We start from the raw sequence: 26448 nt of genomic DNA, 5'->3' as shown, positions 1-26448 counted from the left end.
ATTCTACCCTCCTAAAAGAAAATTTTGCCCTCAAAATTTCAGTTACCTAGGAATAAATGCGGGTAATCAGCTTTCATCTTATCTTCGAGTTCCCAAGTGTGCTACTCCTCTCCTCTTGGTTCCCATGCTACTTTGACTAAGCGAACAACTTTGCCTCTTAGCTGCTTATCACTTCTTTCTACTATCTGAACCGATGATGCTTGATATGTCAAATCATTTCATAACTGTACTGTCTCTGGTTGTAAAACGTGACTCTTGTCAGGAATATATTTCTTAAGTTGCGAGACATGAAAAACATCATGAAGGTTTGATAAATAAGGAGGAAGGACTATTTGATAAACTACTAGACCGACTCTTTTAAGTATTTGGAAAGGTTCTATGTATCGTGGGTTAAGCTTTTTAGTCTTAAGGGCTCTACCTATCCCAGTAATAGAGGTTACTTCTAGAAAGACACGGTTTCCATCACTAAACTCTAAGGATCTACGTCTATTATCGGCATAGCTCTTTTGACGGCTCTGTGCTGTCTGGATCTTCTGGCAGGTTAAACATTTTGAGACATAATCAGCTACTTCTTTCTTTAAGCCCGGCCACCAGAACATTTGTTTCAAATCTCGATACATCTTTGTCACTCCAGGATGCATAGAAAATCTACTTTGGTGAGCTTCAGCAAGAATCTTTTGTTGCAATTCTCCAGAGTTAGGCACACAAATTCTTTTCTTGTACCTCCATAGGCCACTACGATCCTATCTCACAGCTTCTTCAGCTCTGCAAGCAATGGTGACATCCAGTACAGTGCTATGGAAATCGGTCCGGCTCCAGGTACTAGATCAATGCTAAATTCTATCTCTCGCTGAGGAGGAGACTCAGGTATGTCGTCCAAGAAAACATCAGGAAATTCCTTCATCATTCAGATTCGTTCTAAGCTTAATTCACTACCATTTGAGCTAGCCGCTAACAGAACGTACCCCTCACAATCACTCCCGCCTAAGGTAACTCTTACAGAATTCAGATATAAGGTGTGGGACAGAAATGGTTTAGTACATAGACTATCAGATGGAATAACAGCAGTTCTTTTAAAATAATCAAGGAAAACATGATACTTAGATAACCAATCTAATCCTAAAATAACTTCTAAACCATATAGAGGCAAACAGATTAGATCGTGTATAAAAGTCCTGTTCCTAATAGCGAATGGTACTTGCAGGCACACTAAACTGGTCAAAGCATTTTGGGATGCAGGTGTATAGACAATCAAGTAAAAATTCAATTTAAAGAAATATAATCCTAACTCGTGAGCAATAGTTAGAGAAATAAAGAATGCGATGCACCCGAATCATACAGTACAGTTAGAAATCGATTCTTGACATAACCTGACCTTGAATGAGGGCGTTCGATTGCACAACCTCGTCAATAGTGATAGCAAACACTCGTCCTTGTTGCTGGGTTCTAACTGAATTTTGAGTAAATCCCTTCGGACAATCCTTGGCAATATGTCCAAGTTCTCCACAAGCATAGCAGTTAGGTGATCCAAACTGGCAAGGCCTGTTACTATGCTCTTTTCCGCATTGCTTACATGCAGGGTTTATGTAAGCCTGATGGGCTCGTTTACCATTGCCTTACCTTACTTTACCTCCATTCTTACCCGTACGGCGAGCAGTAATGTTACCAACTTGTAGGTTCTTATGCTGTCGTATGCCACGCGCTTTAAAATGCACCCTTCTCCCAGCTGCCTGATGATTGCTAAGATGCCTTGGTGGAAATCTTTGGCGACTCACCTTGGCCACAGTCACTTTCTTAATACATTCTTCCACTAACTTGCTCTTGTTGACTAATTCAGCAAAATTACGTATCTCCAGCGGAACTATTGAACTCATCAGATCATCACGAAGGCCTCCTTCAAACTTCAAGCACTTCCATTCTTCAAAGTCATCAGGATTCCCTTGACAAATCTTAGAGAAACGACACAAGTCATCGAAATTACGAGCATACTCAGCAACAGTCATATCCCCTTACCTCAGCTGCATAAGCTCTATCTCTTTAGCATCACGCACTGCTCTTGGGAAATATTTCTTGTAGAAATCATCTTTAAAAATATCCCAAGGAATGTCACCTTCATTACGTTGTAGCAGTCGCTGTATCCCTTGCCACTAGTACTCAGCTTCTCCCTCGAGCATATAAGTAGCAAACTCCACGTGTTGTCCTTCTGGAACATGTTGCACTCTCAGTGATTGTTCAATACCTCGAAACCAATTATCAGTGTCAGTTGCAACGAGTGTACCCTTGAACTTAGGCGGATTAATCTTCAGAAATGTCGCAAGGGTCATAGGTCTTCCAGGAGGCCCTAAGGTGTTCTCATCATTCCCATTATCTTCTCCGTATTCATTCTCGTTCCCATTTCTCACTCCGAGACGTTCAACAGCCCTAGCCGCTGCTACAGCAGCTTCACGCACTACTTCAGCCACGTTGTTCATGGTAGCCATAAACGTTTCCTGTTCCCTCTCGTAGTTAACATTAGGAATTCCTTCTCGTACGCCTCGTCTCCATGAACCCATTATAGTCTTGTTCACACCAAACAATCATTGTTAAGGTGATCAATCTTAACACTTCAAGTCAAGTGTGACCATTCCCAAAATGAAAACACAGAGACAATCATGCAACATATATCACTGGGATATCCTATACGCATGAGACACACAACAGAGTATGCAATGAAGCATAGTCAGTCCACTCCCCAGGCTCTACTGGGAATGAACTGCTCTGATACCAAATTGTAACGACCCAATTTTCAATATGTCTAGATCATACCGGAAACTGAGCGCTACCAATTTGTCTTCCTAATTATTATCTATTATTTATCATATGAGCCTGTTTCGTTGTTAAACGCGTAGTTAATTTGCGTGGTGTATTTTTTTTTTTTTGAAAACATTTGGATTAATAGACAGAATCATTTATAATCAATTCACAAGTAATAACAGATAAAGCAGTTATAAATAACCACACAAAAATACGTCACAAGTATTTGACAACATTCGGTGATTCAGCCTTTATTAGCATATAGACTGTTAGTTAGAACACCCCTAGATATAGCTAAATAATATCTATATACATATATATACATACAACATCCCAGGTCCTGACCTGTTCAAGAGGTCCCTAAGCTAGCACCTAGGCTAGCCTAGACTCTATACTCACCTAGTCCCTCTAAACTACTAAAGCGAGGGAAAGTACGTTCTAGGTCTTCAAAACTCAAGTCAAGTGGAACGTCATCAAAAGATAGAACATCATCTGCTACTCCTTCTGCACGATCAGACTTTTCCACAGGACGTCTCTCTGGTACCTCATGAAGTAGCCACACAATAGGAATCTCGTACACAGGATTTAGGTTAAAGTACGCATATGAACGGGGTGCAGATGTTGGCTGGTCTCACAGTATATACATATAATCAGAGAACGATATTCACCCTAGACTCAGAAGACTATCTAGAGCAGAATCCTCTTCTTGCGAACGGTCATCAGCGAACTATGGTAAGGTACTCTTACTTCCATCTGAAGGGGAAAGGGAGAGAAAAGGGGTAAGAACTGGGGAGTTCTTAGTAGGGTCGGGGTTATTAGTTACGTTCATTTATTTGGGGTCGATTAGTAGACGAGTAACATAATATAGCGAAGCAGTAAATAGAAGATAAAGATAGAAAGAGGAAGTAGAGACAACAAAAAGTAGAACACAAACAAAAGAATACAAGAAAATAAAACACAGAAGTAGCATACGAGCAGACAAACATAAAGAAGTAGATCACACACAGAAAGGAATGCAACAGAGAATGATGCGCAGACAAGAATGATGCATGTCTAGCCCTAGCGCAGGCCATGAGCTCAGGTGTCGGTTGGCTGCCCGCAATCCCGACATTTATCCGGTCACGAGTAATCCCGATTTCCCGAATACGATTTTCCGTTCCTAAATAAATGCGCATATAATAATAGCCGCTCATTTGAGACAGCCTCTGCTTACTGCAGGAAAATATATATATACTCTGCTCTGCTCTGGGGAAGCGGAAAATAGCTGTAGGTAACTTAGTTTCCCTACAGAAGCTCTGGGTTGCATTAAGCAACTAATATATATTAAATATAGCTCTGGGTTGCATCAAGCAACTAATATATATATATAAATATAGCTCTGGGTTGCATTAAGCAACTAATATATATATATATATATATATATATATATATATATATATATATATCTTTATTATATTACTCTTCTCTTTATATCTCTTTACTCTGTTCTGGTTTCTCTTTTCTCTGTATCTCTTTACTCTGTTTTAATTACCCTGTTCTCTGTATCTCTTTTCTCTTCTCTGATTAATCTTTTCATCTGTATCTATATTAATCTTTTTCTCTTTATTTCTTTACTTTACTCTGGTTACTTTGTTTTCGGTGTTTCTCTACTCTGCTCTGATTTTTCTGCTTAACGTATGTATTTAAAGTTTATGTAATTTTCGGTATGAATAGTTCGCCTGTCCCAAGTATAGGTTCATTAAGTCTATACTGAAACAGTTTAACTTTTCATATAATACCTAACCCTAGTCGCAACTCAAGGACTAACTATGTTGCCCTAGTTCGTTCACTAATTTCTGTCTGTTTTTCTGTTATTAAAACCTTACAGACTTTTCTTTAGTTTTTTATCTTTTCTTCAACTTTTTATCTTTCTTTTATCTTTGCCTCACTAATATGTTCTTACCACTCCCTAAGTGTTTTATGAAGGTAATTATGAGATTCTGCGCTTAAAGTTGTCTTTCTAAAGCTTTTACAGAAAACTGCCTTTTCCGCATTATTTTATTATTTTTATTAAAATATTATTTTTAATTAAATATTATTATTTAATATTTTATTATTATTTATTATTTAATTAACTTTTAACCTTTAAAATTCACTTTTTACCACCCGTAACTTTTAATATTTCTACTTTTACCACCCTAACTTTCAGAAATTACCAAATAACCCCTCAAACACCAAAATAATTACTTCCTTGCCCTTTCTAAGATCTAAAAGGTGTTCTTCATTGTTCTTCACCACACTCAAAGTGTTCTTCGTGTTCTTCGTAAATTCTTCAGATTCTTTCTTTGTTTTTACCTGTTTTTCAGTCTTTTCAGCAACCGATTTTTACCAAAATTCAAAATAAATTTCCAGCCACTAAAACCCCATCTTTTCTACATGATTTTAACACAAATTGAACCTCAATTTAAGCTCTAGGGTTTCGTTTTCCAGCAGCCACAAGAACACACATTCATAGCTTGAATTTTATTGAATTTCATCAAATTTTCACCAAAATTTCAACAAGAATTACTCATACAAATAATCAATTTCAAGCACAGCCAAATCATATCATAATCACACAACTCAAACACAATCAATCAAGATTAAATTCGTCAATCCCTACCTGGTTTTTCTGCTCCTAATTCGGTTAAACTTTCAGGTGGTCCTTAAGCACTTTTTCCTCCTAAATCACATCAAGAACAACTTTAAATCCAAAAACTCTCAACTGACCAAATCTCACTCAGTATGTTAGGAAGAGATATCTCACCTTAGACTTGCTGGAAATTCACGTTTCTTGGCCCTCAAGTCAAGTTAAGCATGATTCCTAAGGAAGAACATCAAGAAAAGACATGTTTTGCATGGTTTTCCTTGAAAACCGAATTGAAATGGGAGAGAGACAGCCATCTCACCTTATTTCCATCCTTGATAAGTTACATGGTTATGTAGAGGAAGAAGAGAGGATCATTTTGGTGAAAACGGAGTTTTGATTTGAGTTTTAGTTCAGAAGAAATCAAGCTTTGAAGATTAAGTGTTCATGAAAGTTTCTCTCTTTTCTCTCTTGTTATTTTCGGCCAAAATGATGAAATGAGACAGCCTTGGAGGTCTTGGGGGTGTAAGGTGAGTTGTGATTGGTTGGCTTGGAGGTGGATTAAAATAATATTAAAATATCTCAGGTGTATAACTACTAAAATTAGGTGTATCGGAACACTTGTAAAAACATCTCTAAAAATTATTTTCTGAGCTACTTGCATAAATGACACTAGTAACATATTTATTATGAGAATAAAACATGTATAATGAGGCCTTAGCATTGCTAAAGTCATCAGAGAGTGCTGGTGCTAAGCTGCACCAGTAAACCGTAAACCCGGTTAAACCGATTTTCTGTTTTTAACTAAAACAGACCAGGTAACCTTATAATATCATTCAAGCATTTTATAATACTAATATAATGATAATATTATACTATTATCTCTCTCCTCTCATGAATCGAGTCCGTTTCGTCAAACAGAGACTATTTACGAAAATCAAAATCAAAACTGCCAACCGATACGGTTCAAAAACTAGGTTCTTCCCGATTGCATTATCGAGCTTGCCTCAGAGGAGGTTCTAGCTTAAGGATGACATAATGATAATGAGGATTGAGATACTTGATGATATAGCAGAGGTGTTCCCTTTACTGATCTTCCGGAGAAATCCGTACTTTCAGAAAAGATCTCATGTACTCGAAAATCAGGGTTGTTACAGATGGCCTCATGGGAAGACTTGGAGAATGACTCTGATGATGATGATGAAGAAACCGAGACCAAGTCACAAACATGTCTCATGGCAGACCACATAGATCAGGTAGTCTTTCATAATCCTAATGCTGAAGATCTTCATCTTATGATAGACCACCTCTCTAAAAAAATAAGATGTTTTTTGCTGAAAAATCAAGAACTTGAACAACAAATCACCATTCTTAAGGCTGAAAACAGTTTTTTAAAAGAAAAAGTAAGAGAGGCCGAAACTGCTTGTGACCTTGTTAAAGAGAATAAGCAGTTAAGAGCCCAAGTTAGAAGTTGTGAAAGTAACCATTCTGTTCTTGCATATGTGGATTGTTTTAAGCAAAATGAAGAGTTGCTTAAAGACTTAAGGAAGACTTAGCCAAGTTCACACAAAGTTCCGAAAGTTTAAATCACATCCTGGCTAGTCAAAAACCTCTTTACGATAAGGCTGGGTTGGGGTTCTATAAATCTGAAAATTCACATTTTGAAAATATTGCTTCATCTTCTAATGATACAAGATTTCAAGATCCCACATACTTTAACAAAACAGCAACTCCAAGATTTTGTAGACTATGCAATCGGAATAGACACTTTCCCATTCAATACTTTTTTGGTGAAAGAATGGTCGGTGACAAGGTTTATAAAATTGTTTTTGATTACAATGGCTTAGGACATAGAAGATGATTTAACGTAAAAGGATCCAAAAAGATTTGGATACCTAAGGTTACTTGAGCTTGTTTTGTAGGTGTGCCTAGCATCCAAAAGGAAGGAAAACATGTGGTATATGGACAGCGGATGCTCTAGGCATATGACGGAAAGACAACCTTCTTCATAAAGCTTGATGAATATGATGGAAGGCTTGTCACTTTCGGTGATGATGCAAAAGGAAAAATTGTGGTTGTTGAAAAAGTTGGTAAAAACATTTCTTCTTGTATAAATGATGTTCTCCTTGTACATGGCTTGAAACATAATTTGCTTAGTGTTAGTCAACTTTGTGATTTGGGTTTTGAAGTTATCTTTAAGAAATTTGTTTGTTTAGTTGTGTGTGAGAAAACTGGGAATGTTCTTCTTGAAGCTAAAAGATGTAACAATGTGTATGGATTAACTCTTGAGGATTTAAAGGAACAAAATGTAACATGCTTTACATCTTTTGAATCTGAAAAATGGCTTTGGCATAGAAAGTTGGGACATGCTAGCATGTATCAAATTTCTAAGCTAGTCAAAAGAAATTTGGTTAGAGGAATCCCAAACATCAAGTTTGATAAGGATTTTACTTGTGACGCTTGTCAATTAGGCAAACAAGTAAAATCCTCTTTTAAATCAAAAGATGGAATCTCAACCAAAAGGCCATTGGAAATGTTACATATTGATCTTTTTGGTCCTACTAGAACTCAAAGTTTAGGAGGTAAACATTATAGTCTTGTGGTGGTAGATGATTACTCTAGATTTGGTTGGGTACTTTTTCTTGCTCAAAAGAATGATGCTTTTCATGCCTTTTCCACTCTTTGCAAGAAAATTCAAAATGAAAAGGATTTAAAAATTGCCCATTTAAGAAGTGATCATGGAAGAGAATTTGAAAATCAAGATTTTGAAAAATTTTGTGATGACTTAGGAATTTCTCATAACTTTTCATGTCCTAGAACTCCCAACAAAATGGGGTGGTTGAAAGAAGGAATAGAAGCCTTCAAGAAATGACTAGGGCTATGTTATGTGAGAGTGAAATTCCTAAATTCTTATGGGCTGAGGCTGTGAACACAGCATGTTATATTTTGAATAGAACAATCATTAGAAAAGGGTTAAAGAAAACACCATATGAGCTATGGAAAGGAACCCCTCCAAATCTTAAGTATTTTCATGTTTTTGGATGCAAATGTTTTGTGCTCAACAATAAGGAAAATCTTGGAAAATTTGATCCAAAATCATATGAAGGAATGTTTGTTGGATATTCCACCACAAGCAAGGCCTATAGAGTTTATCTCAAGGAGCATAGGACAATAGAGGAATCCATACATGTTACTTTTTGTGATTCTAACTTAATTCCCAGTATTGTGAAAGATATTGATTCAGATTGTGAAGAGACTGGAACAAATAAAGAAAATCCCAAATCTGTGCAAAATGAAGAATCTGTCAGCCCAGTTTTGTCTCGTCAGATTGGAGGAGATACTTCCATTTTGTCTCCTGAGCAGGCACGAGCAACTGAAACAGTGAGACCACCAGAAGTTCATCAAAGTTCTACACCTGTCCGAAAGCCTAGAGAATGGAAGTCTATGAGAGGTTATCCTCATGACTTCATTATTGGTGATCCCTCTCATGGTGTAACAACAAGATCCTCCACCAAAAGGCAAATCGAACCTAGCAACTTTGCTCTCTTGTCACAAATGGAGCCCAACAATGTCAGACAAGCTCTTGAAGATCCTTCATGGATCAAGGCCATGCAAGAGGAGCTAGCTCAATTTGACAAGAATGAGGTTTGGACATTAGTACCTTATCCGGATGGTAAGAAGGTAACGGGTACTAAGTGGGTATTTAAAAATAAACTTGGTGAGGATGGACAAGTTGTTCGTAACAAGGCTAGATTAGTGGCCCAAGGTTACGATCAAGAAGAGGGTATAGATTTTGATGAGTCTTTTGCTCCGGTAGCTAGAATGGAAGCAATTCGGTTGCTTCTTGCCTATGCTGCTCATAAAGGTTTCAAAATGTTTCAAATGGATGTTAAATGTGCTTTCCTTAATGGCTTTATTGATAGAGAAGTGTATGTGGCACAACCCCCCGATTTCGAACATAAAGAATTTCCAAATCATGTTTTTAAATTAACTAAGGCTCTTTATGGTCTTAGACAAGCTCCAAGAGCTTGGTATGAAAGGCTTAGTACCTTCCTGTTGGAAAATAAATTTCAAAGGGGTACCACCGACACTACTTTATTCATTAAAGCATCTAATGATGATATACTCCTTGTTCAAGTTTATGTTGATGACATTGTATTTGGTTCGGCCAACATTTTCTTGTGTGAAGAGTTTGGAAAACTCATGACTAGTGAGTTTGAAATGAGTTTAATGGGAGAGCTTACTTTCTTTCTTGGCCTCCAAATTAAACAAACTCCTAGTGGTACTTTTATTTACCAAGGAAAATATGCAAAACAACTTATTAAAAAGTTTGGCCTAGAAAATTCCAAAGCAATGGGTACACCAATGCATCCCAACACAAAACTTGAAAAGGATGATGATGGTCAAGATGTGGATGAAACAAGGTATAGGGGAATGATAGGTTCACTCATGTACCTTACCTCCTCTAGACCGGATATTGTTCAAAGTGTGGGTGTATGCTCAAGATTTCAATCTCACCCAAAAGAATCCCATCTTACGGCTGTTAAACGCATCATTAGATACATTAAGGGAACTTGTGATTATGGCTTGTGGTATCCTAAATTTGATGAATTTTGTGCAGTAGGGTTTTGTGATGCAGATTATGCGGGAGACAGAGTGGATAGAAGAAGCACGTCCGGAATGTGTTGCTTCCTTGGAAGCTCACTCAACATGTGGTCAAGCAAGAAACAAGCCACAGTGGCTTTATCCACCGCTGAAGCAGAATACATTTCCGCATCTGCATGTTGCACTCAATTAATTTGGTTAAAAACACAATTAGAAGATTACAAATTAAAAATCAATAGTATACCCTTATTTTGTGATAATATGAGTGCTATAAACATTTCAAAAAATCCTGTTTTGCACTCAAGAACCAAGCACATTGAGATAAAGTATCACTTTATTAGGGAACATGTACAAAAGGGAACTATTGATATTCAATTTGTAAAATCTGAAGACCAAATTGCTGATATTTTTACAAAACCCCTCTGTGAAGACAGATTTTGTACCTTGAGAAAAAGTTTGGGAATGTGTGATTTAAGTTTTATTGAAAATCTGTGAATTTGTGACTCTGTTCAGTTTTGCTCGTAGGAATGGATGAGATAAAAATAATGGCATGATGGAAGAGCCGTGGTCAAGGGGGAGGCAACGCAGATTTCAAAATTTCATGGGCCCCACCAAAAATTCCTTGACCCCACCTTAACAGTTATGGTAGTTATCTCTTTACAAATAAGAATCTTCCTCTTGTGTCATCAAATCTTCTTGGAAGTGGTTATTGTCAAATCAAATCCCTCTCTCCAACTAATCCCTTGATTTAGGAAAACCTCTTTTCAGTTTTTTTTGAAACCCCCTTGGATAATAACCGCTCTCTTAATGGGTAATAACTTCTCTCATTCTCTTTCCAATTAAGCATTTAATGCTTCTCTAACCTCCCATCACTCACCTCACTATTCGGCCACCTTTTCCTCTCCAACTTCCATCTCCATTGATCTTCTTCATTATGAAAAAGAAAACATCCCCAAGGAAGAGTGAGAGAATTCGTCAATCTCAAAAACATTCTACACCCCAAACACATACCCACATTCACATCCATTCCACCTCTTCCTCTTCTCTTTCACCCCCCTCCAAGCGGACCGAGACTATGAGGCGCAAAGTTATCGCTCAAAAATCTTCTGGAAGAAGGAAGAGCGAGAAGGCGAAGGAGCCCAACATTGAAGAAGAAGTAGAGGAGTCTCATACCTCACCTTCTCCATCATCGCTGAAAAGAACCACCCCACATGCATCCGGAAAGAGTTCCAAGAAGACGAAGGGTTTCGAGTTCCATGAGACCAGAGAACCCACGAACCTTGGGTCAATGGAGTTCAAGAACAAGTTTCACAAACCACACTCACATTTCGATCCTTCCAGGTTCTCTACGTGTGCTGCCTTTGAATTCCACAATGAAGTCCTGGAGAAACGGCATTTGTGTCTCTCTTACCTAGTGAATCTAAAATCTCTGGCCTCCAAAGGAATCGATTTACAACCCATGTTTGAAGGTCTTAAATGGTCATCTCTGCTTCATATTCATAAAATGGTGTACCCAGGGCTGGTCAGACAGTTCTATGCAAATCTAAGGTTTATTGATGGTAGCCTTCACTCTTATGTGAAACGGGTTTAGATCACCCTGAATTCTGAAACCATCTCTTCTGCCCTTGGATACATTGATGAAGGGCCAAAGGTTTACATGAGTGATAAATGGGACTCACATGTAGGAGTTACATACAAGCAGGTGATTCATCAAATCTGTGAAAATTTGTCTGGCCTAGATGGAACTGTTCCGACTCATAAGGCTTTGGGTCCAACTAACTCTCTGCTGCACCGCATCATAACTCACATTCTCACTCCTCAAAGTGGTTCTCACAACAGGGTAACCGTATCTGACTGTCTCATACTTTTTACTCTTGTTACTTCATCTTCTATTTCATTTAGTTATATTATGATTCGTCACATGTGGGAGTCTGTGAAAAGTACAAAAAAGGCCAATCTATCTTATGGCATGTTTCTTACATGCATTTTTGAGTACTTTAAGGTAGATTTAACCAATGAGGATGTAGAGAACAGAGTTTCCATGATCAGAGCAGGCAGAGCTGCAAAAAGGGGAAAGAAATCAATGGCGTCTGATGATGACTTTGAAGGCCGCCCAGAATCCTCAAAGACGACTGGTTCCCTCAGAGAAATTCTTACAGAATTCACCAATATGTCCGATCTCATGGTTCAATTTCACAAGTCTGCTCGCAAACTTGCTTATGACAATGAGTCGGCATGGAAGAAATGCCAAGAGAGGGTCAGTCTAATGTTGGAAAGCCTTGAAGAAGAAGCTGGCAGTGATGGCGCTGAGGAGGGATCTACCTTTAATCTTTCTGATGATTAACTCTCTGGTTACTATTTGATATTGGCACACTTTGGCTCAATTAGTTCTTTTGTTTTTTGTTAGGGTTGCAATTGACAATAGCTACCTAGGTGATACTTTGATGACACCGTTTGGTTATGTTTTGGACTGTTATATTGCATATTCTGTTTTCTATAACAATGTTTTGTGCAGGTGCCCCTGTGATGACAAAAGGGGGAGGAATTTAAGGTTCCAAAATTGAAATTGGAACGAAACAGGGGCTGAAAAAAGAGGGGAACAGGGGTTGAAATTTTCAAAATTGAAAATTCATGATCACCCTTGCTCAATGAATGCATGTTGCTATTGCATTCACTATGATTGCTATTTAAAATATTCTAGGTCTATCATGATCAGTTAATTCTCATTTGGAATTTGATTTATAATTATGTTTGATTTATTGAGATGCTCAGCTGTTAACTCATCATTGATAAACTTGTTATATTGAAAATTTATTTTTGGCAGTTCCTTTAAACTGTGTAATAGATTAAAACTTCCTTGTTTGTTTGATCAAATACTTTTCCATCATGTTGTTTTGCTCTGATATCCTCAACAGGAAAGGGTTTGAAAAACATTTTTGATATTTTTTGTGTATGGAATAGTTTTGAGCAGTAAATCAGTTATGATATCAAATGAGTTTTGAATATCAATTAAAACTGCTCATAAATCAAGCATTTAACATCATAAAATATGCTAAATAACATTGTTACTTGAAGCTTGAATCAAATGTTACAGGTTAATGTTTTCCTTGGTAAAATAAGCACACATCAAGGGGGAGCAATGTGACATTTAGAAAGGGGGAGAAATTCAAAATCAAAGGGAGTATTCTTTACTCAATATCTAAATTTCTTTCCATTTCAATTTTAATAATGTTTGTCATCAAGGGGGAGATTGATGAGTTTGGAAAACTCTAAATTAATATTTGTGATGACTAAACATTATTAAAATAATTAATTACAAAATTATTGATTCAATTTTCAACTAACATATGTTAATTAATAATTTTGTGTTGCAGGTTTTATAATTGGGCCGAAATAAAAAGAAAGATCCCAAGCCCAATAAATTAAATTTCAGCCCCATGTAATTCTTGTTGTGTGATTTTTGGCTGAAACGGTTTTATTAGTTGGGCCAGAAAATTTTGTTTCTATAAGCCCAAAGAAAGCCTTCCTATGTGTTCATTGCTTGATCCCAATTTCATCAGGAAAGCAAATGTTAACCAAATGGGCCAGTTTTAATCTCAATGTTACAAGCCCAAATTCTATTAGTGATAAATGGTTCCAATCTTGGTCCGAAACCAAGGAAAAATGAAAGCAAAGTGCTTCCAACGGAACCAAGCCTTTAACCATGTGATGGATTTCAAAATCTATTACATTGTTAATTAATGCATGGGGAATATGAGAGAGAAAAATTCAGCTGAATTGATTGATGGCTATTATGACAAACACGCCACTCTAAGCTAGGGAAGTAAAAGCAAGTTATTCTCAATTAATTTGTTTAACCGATTTGTATTGCTTTTCTTCAGATTCTTTTCTTTCTCTCATCTCTTTCTTGTTTCTCCTTCGGTCTTTGTCCAGAAAACCATGGACGCTGTTCTCATCAACAAAGAAAAATAAGAAGTTGCATGCATCAAGACCATCAAGCTAATGATGGCAAGAAAACATACTAAAATAAAAATGATTTGTGGCTGAGATATTTACCATATTTGGTTAGATTTGGTGAGGTATCTTGAGCCTTTCATGCTCAAAAATGGACGTTGAAGATTCGGCCAGTATGGAGGAGATTCTTGAAGCATGGCTTGTCTTTGATTCTGTTTAACCACCACAGGGAGTAGCTAGAGTGGCGAAGTGATGGTTAAGGCAGAGATTGAAGCAGATGAAGTGATTATCATCATGAAGCATCAAGGGCCAGAAATCTATCTTGGAGAGCAAGCCAAGGATGGAGAGCTTGGATTGATGAAGGGTGATGATCAAGAAAGGACCAGAGGTAATTGCATGTTGGGTTTTGCATGGTTATCTCTTCTCTCTCTATGTGGCCGAACCAGTTCTGTTTGTTGAAGGAGGAAGAAGTTGGTTCGGTTGTTGGCTTCAATATGTGGAGGCTTCTCTCTTCTATAAAAAGAGAGAACAACCACTGTTTGGAGCAAGGAGAAAATTTGAGAGTGCAAGGCACAGAGTTCTCAGAGCTACCTGAGCTAACAGATTTCTCTTCTCCTTCAATGTATTCTGTTTTGTAATTTTCTGTTTAATTTTGTCATGTCTTGAGTCTCATGGAAAAAGGCAAACAGTGAGGTTTGTATGAAAAAGCCATAGAGCGGAAAAAGGCAGAGAGTGCAAAATTAAAAGAAAAAGCCATAGATGTCTTAGAGTTCCTTTGTTCATCTATGTTGTGTTTCATGATTCTGTGGGAATCCCCTTGTAAGTTGGGTTAGCACTTTACAGTTTGTAATCAAGTTGATTATAGTGAAATTCTATCATTGTTGTGATGGAGACTGGATGTAGGCTGCACTGCACTTAGCAGCTGAACCAGGATATATCTGGATGTAATCTTTCTTCTCTCCAACTCCATTTCTGTTTACTACTGCACAGGAGCAAAAACTAAAATGCCTCGTGCCAAGTGACGAGACAAAACAAAAAGTCTCATGGTTAGGGACGAGATAAAAGAAAAAGTCCCATGTCCAGAGACGAGCAAGAACAGAAAAGTATCCTCTGAGTTCAGCAAGTGTTAGCAACATAAAAAGGGGCTAAGATTCAACCCCCCCTTCTCTTAGCCAGTGAAACCATCATAACCAATCAACAAAAATTTAGTATACTAATGCAAATATTATGAGGTTTTTTCAAGGTTGTAATGGGGCTAAGGTAAGGGTAAGGATATATGTATGGCTAAGTGAGCTATAATATGAATCTTTGATTAACCTAAGTTCTCACCTAAACACACACACACACACTCTATGTAATTCTAAAATCATGCCTAGCTACCCATAATTTCCACTTTTGTATTACATACTCACGTACCAAATATTTCTTTAGTTTCACCACATATGCATCGATCTTTTATTAGACTTAGTATTGGGGTAATTTTGTCCCCTTATTTAATTACTTATTTATTTATTTATTTGAATATTTTTTTGATTAAAAATATAAAAGTAAACATAACATATCAATGCACATGGATTTTTAATTTTTCTGGTCTCACATGAGTAGGTACCCAAATTCCCAATATTTTGTCAATGAAATACTGTGCACTTTCATCAACCCGAGTTTTCACAGTTTTCCACAGTTAATTGACACACAATCTCTATCTTAAGCTAACCAAAGATTCAATTGGGGTAATTAATTATTTTTTCGCTTAAGGCTAGTGATGTGGTAAAATATAGAATAAATGGGGATTAAAAGGCTCAAGGTGGCTAACAAAGGTGATTGAAAGGGTAGGCTATTTGGGATGAGTGAGCTAATAACGAATGATGACCTCAATCATATGTATGCATGTAAATACACTAAACAATGGACATATAGAATGGAACAAAATATATATTCCACTCATAGAGAAGAGAACACAGAAGAATAAAATATTATGGTTAAATAGTGTAACCATGTAATTAAGCTCAAATCTCACAGGTTGTGTGTTCTTAGCTATAATTCATGTTCCAAATTACAATCCTCAAACACGTTTAGCTCAAATTTTCAATTTAAATTAGTGAAATACTATAAAAAGGGATCTTGAAAGGAAACTCATTACTTTAACCAAGCAAAACATACATGAAAACAATTATTATCATGCAATCTATCCTATCTAATCAAAAGAAAAAAGTCAAATGTTTGTGTTAAGAGAGAGAAGTTACCTCCGAAAGTCAAGGACTGACTTTCCCGTACTTAAGGTTTAGCACGGTCCTCCATGCCATCAGTAAGGAGCAAGAGAGGGCCGAAAGCGTCGCCTCCAATGTCTGGTTTGCCTTGGCTGCCTGTGCTACTGGATGAAGGGGAGTCCGGGGTGTCCTTCTGTTCTAGAGGTGGGTGAGTACCGGCTAAGAGGTCCTTCAGATAGTTGTATCTGCGCTTGTTACAGTGCTCTATTTGCTCCATCCGCTGGTCTTGCCGGTCGAACCTCTTAAGGATCTGGAGGAACATCTGATGGATGGATGGTGCTTGTGGTGTGGATGATGGTGGAGTGGAAGAGGGAGGAGTATCCAAAGCTGGACCTGCAGGCCGGCTCGTAGAGGGAACTGGCGGCCTGATGTACTTCCCATTCGTGACATACTGGTCGGCCCTAGGGATCATGATCTTCGTGTTGCCTGCCCGAGAGGACACACCTGCTGTAGAGAGTAAATCTGAAACCAAGGCGGGGAAGGGCAGGTTACCTGCTATCTGTACGTGTCCCATTGCTTGCCGGATGTGTCTTGGTAGGTTGAGGGGTTGCTCTGTCAGGATGCACCAGATGAGGACAGCCATGTCTACTGTGAAGGTCGACTCGTGAGTGCTCGAAAAGACAGAGTGGAACATAATCTGTGCCCACACGCGAGCCTCCAGCGTGAGTGACTGGGCTGAGATGCTCTTGAGTTTTGAACGATGCTGCCCGTAGATCCACTTGCTGCCAGGTTGGGCTATAACTCCAAGTACGCTATCCCAGTCGAACTGATACATCTGGCGCTTACGAGATACTTCTTAATATGCATCCCATCCCTCAGGACTAGGTGGAAGGTCCATTGCTCTCTGTATGGCACTTTCGGAGACAGGACCTGCTGTTGACGAATGAAGACAGTCTGCAGAGTAGGCAAGTAGAAGTTTGAGTAGAATTCAACTACCCATGATAAGTTGGCCTCTCGCGGCTATCTCCTCAAAAATCTCCATTGTCTCCTCTCTATTCGGGGCTCCACAAAATCAACAAAGTTTGTTGGGACAATGAGTAGATGCTCATTGTTGTAGTTCTTCTCAGCTAGGATGGGGAACATCTGTTCGCAATAACGGTTAGCAAACTGTGTGGAGTCCCAGGAAGGAAAAGCTTTCTCAGATTCATCAACTTTAATAATCCTCTTTACCTGCTTTGCTGGCGGCTTTACACTGGTAGATGGTAGTGCCTTTGCCGGTGTTCTCTTGGTTCCTCTCCTTGCTGGTATCTTGTCAGTAGCCTTCTCTTTTCCTTTCTTGGTACCCATGCCTAAGGAAGAAGGAAAGAGGAAGAATGTGAAATATAGGTGACCAAAACTGGAAGGAAGAAAATCCAAGTGATAATGAATACCAAAGGAAAGATGATAGCTCAAATACATGGTAGCTACAATATGTAGTTAAGACATCAATTAAGAGCAAGAAGGCAATTCATAATTAAATAGATGCAAGAGGTAAAAGCATGCAAAAAGGGGCATGAGAGGCATAACTCAAGCATCAATAATTAAATGTGCCAAATTAGAGAGTATGTATATGATGACAATTGTGAATGATAATTCCAAATACATTTGGAGTATAAGTGTTGGGAAAAAGAGGCATTCAAGGAAAAGAGTAAAACAAAATAGATTTCAAGATGCCATAGGTGCTTTTTCACAAACACTTGGTGAGCAAGTTAAGGTAGGAATGAAAATAATATAATCCAAATATATATGAGAGCCAAATTAAAATATCAATTGTCAAATCACTCCTCATAGTATCCACAAGCTTTAGTATAGTAAGGTAAGACCGAAATAAAATTTCAATACCAACATAAGAATGCATGAAAAAAAAGAAAAAGAAACTATGGATAATGAAACTAAAAGAAAAATAAAGAAGAAAGAAACATAAATTAATGTAATAATGAAAGAGTAAAAGGGAAAGAAGAAAAGAAACCTGATGGAGAAGAAGAAGAAGGAAAGAAGAAGGTAATAGATATGAAGAAAGAATAAGGGAGAAAGGATAAGGAGGAATGAAGAAGAAATAATTAGGATTTGAAAAGAATTAGGATTAGGGGGTGAATGATTTGAAATAAGGCGCTGAGGTGGATTAATTGTGCGTCGCATGCGACGTGTACGCGTGCATCACGCGTACGCATGGGTCGCACAGATTTTATAGTGACGCGTAAGCGTCGGGCACGCGTACGCATGCCCTTGATTGTGCGAATTGCGCGAAGGCATCGACGCATCCACACAACTCTCTATTCGAACTGGCCTTGGGGCAAAAGTGACATACGACGCGTGCATGTCAGGCACGCGCACGCGTGGATGGCTGGTGCGGTGTTTGTAACCCACTAACTTACCGGTAAGTGCACCGGGTCCTACCAAGTAATACCTTACGTGAGTAAGGGTCGATCCCACGAGGATTGATGGATTAAGCAACAATAGTGTTTGATAGGCTTAGTTAGACAAACAGAAAATAGTGTTTGGAAGTTTAAAAGCATTAACAGTAAATTTAGAATATTAAAGATATGCAGATAAATAAGTTGGGAATAAAATATTGAGAAGGCAGTTAAGACTTCAGAGTTATCTATTTTTTCGGATTTACTTTTTTTACTAACTATTTTAATTATGTAGGATTTAATTTATGGCAAACTATATGTGACTAGACCCTAATTCCTTAGACCTTTCTAGTCTCCTCTAAAATTCATTAACTGCCAATTCCTTGGTCAATTAATTCCAATTAGAAGTTACATGATCAAATTCCAGTTTATATGCCACAAAAACTCTAATTACCCAAAAATAAAAGGATTATATGTCACATATCTCATTAAATCCAGATAATTAAAATTTATGAGAATATGTTTTCAAGCTGTTGTTCAAGTAAAGAGCTTTTCCAAGTTATACAAGAACTCAAATAGAAAGAGGGTCATACTTTCGTTCCACCCAAATTCATAAGATAAAGAGCGAAAACAATTCTTAAATTATAAATCCATATATGAATTAAAATAGATAAAGCAATAAAATCAATACATATAAATAGACAGAGCTCCTAACATTAACAATGGAGGATTAGTTGCTCATGGTTCAAAGTAGAAAACTAGGATTACGGAATGTAAATTTGTATAGAATTGGAAGTCTGGAATCGAATAATGTTGAGGTGGTATCCCCCTATTTATATCTAATCCTAATTAATTTAAAATCTATCTTTAAAACTAAAATAATATCTTTTCCTATTTTTAAAATTTGAATTTAAATTAGAATTAATTATAGCAATCAGCAAATCTTCAATTGATGGATGGGGACCACTTGGCTTCACTAGGATCCACGCCTAACTTGGTCTTGGCAGCATGAATTGGAGTTTAGTTGAGTGAAGCTGCGCCTAACTTGGGCTTCAGTGGGCCTAACTTGGGCTGTAGTGTGCTTAACTTGAAGTGGGCGAGACGAATCTCACATATTGTTGTTGTGTCTTGCGCCTAACTTGAGAAATCTCAAGTTAGGCGCAGCCTTGGCAGCGAGTTCGGAAAAGAAGTATGAACTATTATATATCGTTGGAAAGCTCCAGAAGTTAGCTTCCCAACGCCACTGAAATCACGTCCATTGGACTTCTGTAACTTGAGTTATTCAGGTTTGAGTGCAGAGAGGTCAGGGTTGACAGCATCATTCGCCTTCATCTCTTCTTCTGCAGAAACTCCATCAAATCCAACTGAATGCTACCTAAAATAAATATAATTGCACAAGATTCAAAGTAGTATCCATATTGGATAAAAGATAATTAATTCTTTATTAAACTCAACAATTTAGATGCAAATTCACTAGGAAAAGATAGGAAAGATGCTCACGCATCACAACACCAAACTTGAACTGTTGCTTGTCCTCAAGCAACCAGAACTAATATAAGCTTAGGATGTGAATTTTCATGAGAATTTGAGTTCGATTAAGCTCATGTCTTTTCTTATAGTGGGATTTACAACTGCAATCCTGAATAGTTTTGGCATCTCACTTTATCCTTTGAAGTTCAGAATGATTGGCATCCATAGGAACTCAAAATTCAGATAGTGTTATTGATTCTCCTAGTTCAGTATGTTGATTCTTGAACATAGCTACTTTATGAGTCTTGGCCGTGACCCTAAGAATTTTTTTTCCAGTATTACCACCGGATACATAAATGCCACAGACACATAACTGGGTGAACCTTTTCAGATTGTGACTTAGCTTTGCTAGAGTCCCCAGTTAGAGGTGCCCAGAGTTCTTAAGCACACTCGTTTTGCTTTGGACCATGACTTTAACCGCTCAGTCTCAAGCTTTTCACTTGACACCTTCACGCCACAAGCACATGGTTAAGGACAGCTTGATTTAGCCTCTTAGGCCAGGATTTTATTCCTTTGGACCCTCCTATCCATTAATGCTCAAAGCCTTGGATCCTTTTTACCCTTTGCCTTTTAGTTTAAAGGGTTATTGGCTTTTTCTGCTTACGTTTTTTCTTTTTTTCTTTCTTTTTCTTTATTTTATATATTTTTTTCGCAAGCTTCGTGTTTTTCACTGCTTTTTCTTGCTTCAAGAATCAATTTTATAATTTTTCAGATTATCAACAACATTTCTCTTTTTTCATCATTCTTTCAAGAGCTAACAATTTTAACATTCATAAACTTCACTATAAAAAATATGCACTGTTCAAGTATTCATTCAGAAAACAAAAAATATTGCCACCACATCTAAGTAAATAAGACTACTCTTAAAATTAACTCAATTTCTCATGCAATACACCACTTCTGTATTTTTTGTTTGAATTCAAGCTCAGTGAGTAATACATGAAATATCTTTTCAGAATTAAAGCAATTAAGAGAAAGCTAAAATAGACCTAGGATTCTAACTAATAAAGGATCATGCAACAAACAAAGCAAAAAGAGCAGAAAACTGGAACATAATATAGAAAAAGAGGGGAGGAATAAAAAATGAAAGGAACTCAACCACCTTAGTTATCCTAGCGGTCATTTTATTCTTCAGGTTGTGCTCCTTCGTGAAGATGATTCGCCTCCCTTTTGGTGCCATAAAAATAAATAAAAAATCCATAAGCAAAGCGTCAACACCAAACTTAAAGGTTTGCTTGTCCTCAAGCAAAGAAGAACTGAAAACAAAAACAAATAGTAAGATGAAAGAAGAATAAAAGGATAAAAGAACAAGAGGGAATTAGGATTGGGAGAGAGAGAAAGAAAATTAAAACCCAATAAAAATAGCTGCATGATCAGAGAAATAGTAAAAACTCAATAAAAAATCAAGTAAGAAAACTACTACTACAAAAGTACTAAGGATACGAAATTATCGGGTTGCCTCCCGACTTTTGCTTCTTTAATGTCACTAGCTTGACACTTGATTATTGAAGTTTCTTCCTCTTCTTCCAGTTGGTTAAAAGAAATGTCTCCAAGGGGGGAGAGGTGAAAATTAGTGCCCCCTGATATAAATTCCTCCTAACAAGCTTTCTTTTATTGTGATTAGCTTGATTCACCTTGCTTATTGGGGTAGAGGTTGGATTGTTTTTTTCTAACCTTTTCTTCTTCATGGATATTTTCTTCTGTTTCTTGGTCACAATCCCTTTTTCGGTGCTTCCCTTAGTTATCTTCACTTCTTTGATTTCAACATGTGGGTGTTGTGTGATGGTTAGAGTGTACCCTTCATCAAGAGCTTCTTGAATTGGTGGTTCAATAAACTCACCCTCCATGCAACTCTCTGCTTCATTGGAGTGTAAATTTCCATAATTGTTTTCATCCCTTACAACCTCCTTTGTTGGTGCATCTTCCTCTTTTGTTTTTACATCTTCCTCTTCTTCCATATGTGAGGGTGGAAAGTTCTCTAATTCACTGGAGTATAAACTCCTTCGATATATTTTCTCACTTTTTTCCATAGGATCTTGCATTATATCTCTTGGGAAGGAATTTGCTTGTTCCTCTTCCTGGGACTTGATAATTGACTGCACATGCTTCTCTACATTTTTGACACTTGTCTTTATATCATGTATGAATTCTTTCATGAGAAGCTCAAGATCTGATGGTATTTGAGATGAATAAGAAGGAGGTTGCTCTTGATATGGGTAAGAAGGAGATGATGATTCTTGATAAGAGTAAAAAAAGGATGGTTCTTGATATGAATAGGGAGATAGTGGCTCTTGATATGGGTAGAAAGTTGATGGTTCTTGATATAGATACAGAGGTGGTGGTTCTTGGTATGAATATGAAGATGGTGGTTCTTGATAGTTGGAACATGGAGCATTGAAGTTTCTTTGATTTTGACTTTACCAACCAAAATTCGGGTAGTTCCTCCATCCACAATCATATGAATTACTACTTGGGTGTGAGTAGTAACTCATGTGATCCCTCTCCATTATTTTTCCTTAGCACAAAACACCAAACAAAATTAAATGCACCATGTGATAAACAGGAAAGCAAAGAAGAAAGAACAGAATTCTAAAAATTAAAATAAAACTAATTAGGAAACACCAAACTTAATTTCAGAAATTAAGAAAAATATTAGTGCTATTTATTTATTTAAAATTTATTATTTATTTTAATTATATATATATATTTTTTTTATTTTTTATTTAAAACTAACTAATAAAAGAAAAGAAACAGAAAACGAAAAAGGGGAGGGGGATGCTGAACGGAAAAGAAGAAAAAAAATTTAAAAAGAAAACACAACGAAAAGAAATAAAAAAAAGAAACGACAGTAAAATAAATAAGAAGAAAAACGGGGTAGGGGAGGGTGAACGGAAATAAAGAAAAAAAAGAACAATGAAAAATTGAAAAAAAATCTAATTAAAGTAAAAATTATCTAATCTAAGCAATCAAACAACAAATAGTTGTTAATCATTATCAATCCCGGCAACGGCGCCAAAGTAATACCTTACGTGAGTATGGGTCGATCACACGAGGTTTGATGGATTAAGCAACAATAGTGTTTGATAGGCTTAGTTAGACAAACAGAAAACAGTGTTTGGGAGTTTAAAAGCATTAACAGTAAATTTAGAATATTAAAGATAGGTAGATAAATAAGTTGGGAATAAAATATTGAGAAGGCAGTTAAGGCTTCAGAGTTATCTATTTTTTCGGATTTACTTTTCTTACTAACTATTTTAATTATGTAGGATTTAATTTATGGCAAACTATATGTGACTAGACCCTAATTCCTTAGAACTTTCTAGTATCCTCTAAAATTCATTAACTGCCAATTCCTTGGTCAATTAATTCCAATTAGAAACTACATGATCAAATTTCAGTTTATATGCCACAAAAATTCTAATTACCCAAAAATAAAAGGATTATATGTCACGTATCCCATTAAATCCAGATAATTAAAATTTAGGAGAATATGTTTTCAAGCTGTTGTTCAAGTAAAGAGCTTTTCCAAGTTATACAAGAACTCAAATGGAAAGAGGGTCATACTTCCATTCCACCCAAATTCATAAGATAAAGAGCGAAAACAATTCTTAAATTATAAATCCATACATGAATTAAAATAGATAAAGCAATAAAATCAATCCATACAAATAGACAAAGCTCCTAACCTTAACAATGGAGGATTAGTTGCTCATGGTTCAGAGTAGAAAACTAGGATTACGGCATGTAAATTTGTATAGAATTGGAAGTCTGGAATCGAATAATGTTGAGGTGGTATCCCCCTATTTATATCTAATCCTAATTAATTTAAAATCTATCTTTAAAATTAAAATAATATCTTTTCCTATTTTTAAAATTTGAATTTAAATTAGAATTAATTATAGCAATCAGCAAATCTTCAATTGATGGATGGGGACTACTTGGCTTCACTAGGATCCACGCCTAACTTGGTCTTGGCAGCATGAATTGGAGTTTAGTTGAGTGAAGCTGCGCCTAACTTGGGCTTTAGTGCGCCTAACTTGAAGTGGGCAGGACCAATCTCGCGTATTGTTGTTGTGTCTTGCGCCTAACTTGAGAAATCTCAAGTTAGGCGCAGTCTTGGCAGCGAGTTTGGAGAAGAAGTATGGACTATTATACATCGTTGGAAAGCTCTATAAGTTAGCTTTCCAACTCCACTGGAATCACGTCCATTGGATCTCTGTAGCCCGAGTTATTCAGGTTTGAGTGCAGAGAGGTCAGGGTTGACAGTATCATTCGCCTTCATCTCTTCTTCTGCAGAAACTCTATCAAATCCAGCTGAATGCTACCTAAAATAAATAGAATTGTACAAGATTCAAAGTAGCATCCATATTAACTAAAAGATAATTAATTCTTTATTAAACTCAACAATTTAGATTCAAATTCACTAGGAAAAGATAGGAAAGATGCTCACGCATCAATGGCCTTGTTGGGAAAACGACGCGCACGCGTGATGGGACTTGTGCTGCTAGCATAGTTCCAGTCACACACCATCATAACTCTCTGGCCATACACCCATTTACGCTGATTTGCAGGGTCACGCGTACGCGTGAGGGACGCGTACGCGTGGACTTGCTTGTGCGCAAGGCACTCCACCAGCACCACTCCTACCCAACTCTCTGTTCAATTTTTATTTTTCATGCACACACATATGACGCGTACGCGTCAGCGACGCTTGCGCGTCCTATGCTTTTTTTTATGCAGAATGCAAAATGCAGCATGCAGATGATTATGCAGAAATCATGAATGAACACTATGGAAAAACAAAAGAAAATAAAACTAATAATGAAAAGGAATGATCATACCATGGTAGGTTGTGTCCCACCTAGCAGTTTGCTTTTACGTACTGAAGTTGGACGGTCCAGAAGCTCAATCTGCTTCTGTTGGTGGGTCCTCCAAGAGGAAGACCTCTAGCTCTTTATTTTCCTTCATCTTCTCACCATGATACAGCTTTAAGCGATGTCCATTGACCTTGATAATTTTGGAACTTGAGGGATGACTCAGATGAAAGACTCCGTATGGCTCTGCCTTCTCTACTCTGTAGGGGCCTCCCCATCTGGATCTTAGCTTTCCTGGCATGAGCCTCAGCCTTGAGTTGTAATGGAGAACTAGCTCCCCAGGTCGGAAATCTCTTCTCTTGATATGCTTGTCATGCACAGCCTTCACCTTCTCTTTGTATAATCTAGAGTTGTCATAAGCTTCGAGTCGGAGGGTCTCCAGTTCTGCTAGTTGTAGCTTCCTTTCAGCACCAGCTTTCTCAAATCCCATGTTGCATTCCCTTACAGCCCAGAAAGCCTTGTGTTCCACCTCCACTAGGAGGTGACAAGCCTTTTCGTACACTAAGCAGAAGGGACTCATCCCAATGGGTGTCTTGTACGCTGTCCGATAAGCCCAGAGCGCATCTACTAGCCTGGTGCTCCAGTCCTTCCTATGAGGCTTGACTATCTTCTCCAGAATGCACTTGATCTCTCTGTTAGACACCTCAGCTTACCCACTGGTCTGAGGATGGTAGGCTATTGCTACTTTGTGAACAATCTCATGCTTCTTCAGTAGACCTGCTAATCTCCTATTACAAAAGTGAGTGCCTTGATCACTCACGATTGCTCGTGGTGATCCAAAGCAATAGATAATATGGTTTCTAACAAAGGAGACAACAGCGTTAGCATCATTAGTGCGGGTAGGAATTGCTTCCACCCATTTAGAAACATAATCTACAGCTAACAGTATATATAAGAAGCCACTAGAGTTTGGGAATGGATCCGTGAAGTCAATGCCCCAAACATAAAAAATTTCACAGAATAGCATAAGCTGTTGGGGCATCTCATCCCTCTTGGATATATTTCCAAACCTTTGGCATGGGGGACAAGATTTGCAGAAGGTAGTAGTATCTTTAAAAAGAGTGGGCTACCAGAATCCACAGTCTAAAATTTTTCTAGCTGTTCTTTGAGGGCCAAAATGTCCACCACTCTCAGAAGAGTGGCAGGCCTCTAAAATGGACTGGAATTCTGATTGAGGCACACACCTTCTAATTATCTGGTCAGCACCATACCTCCATAAATATGGGTCATCCCATATATAATATTTGGACTCGCTTTTCAGCTTGTCTCTTTGATGCTTAGTAAAATTAGGAGGGAAGGTATGACTAACTAGATAATTAGCTACAGGTGCATACCAAGGAACTACTTCAGATATTGCGTGCAAGCTATTAAATGGAAAAGCATCATTGATAGGAGTGGAGTCATCCTTAATGTGCTCAAGGTGACTCAAGTGGTCCACCACTAAATTCTGGGAACCACTTCTATCCTTAATTTCTAAATCAAATTCT

Source organism: Arachis ipaensis, chromosome B8, assembly GCF_059453495.1.
Source record: "Arachis ipaensis isolate K30076 ecotype BB chromosome B8, ASM5945349v1, whole genome shotgun sequence".
In the NCBI taxonomy this organism is placed as follows: Eukaryota; Viridiplantae; Streptophyta; class Magnoliopsida; order Fabales; family Fabaceae; genus Arachis; species Arachis ipaensis.
This window is presented reverse-complemented; position numbering follows the sequence as displayed.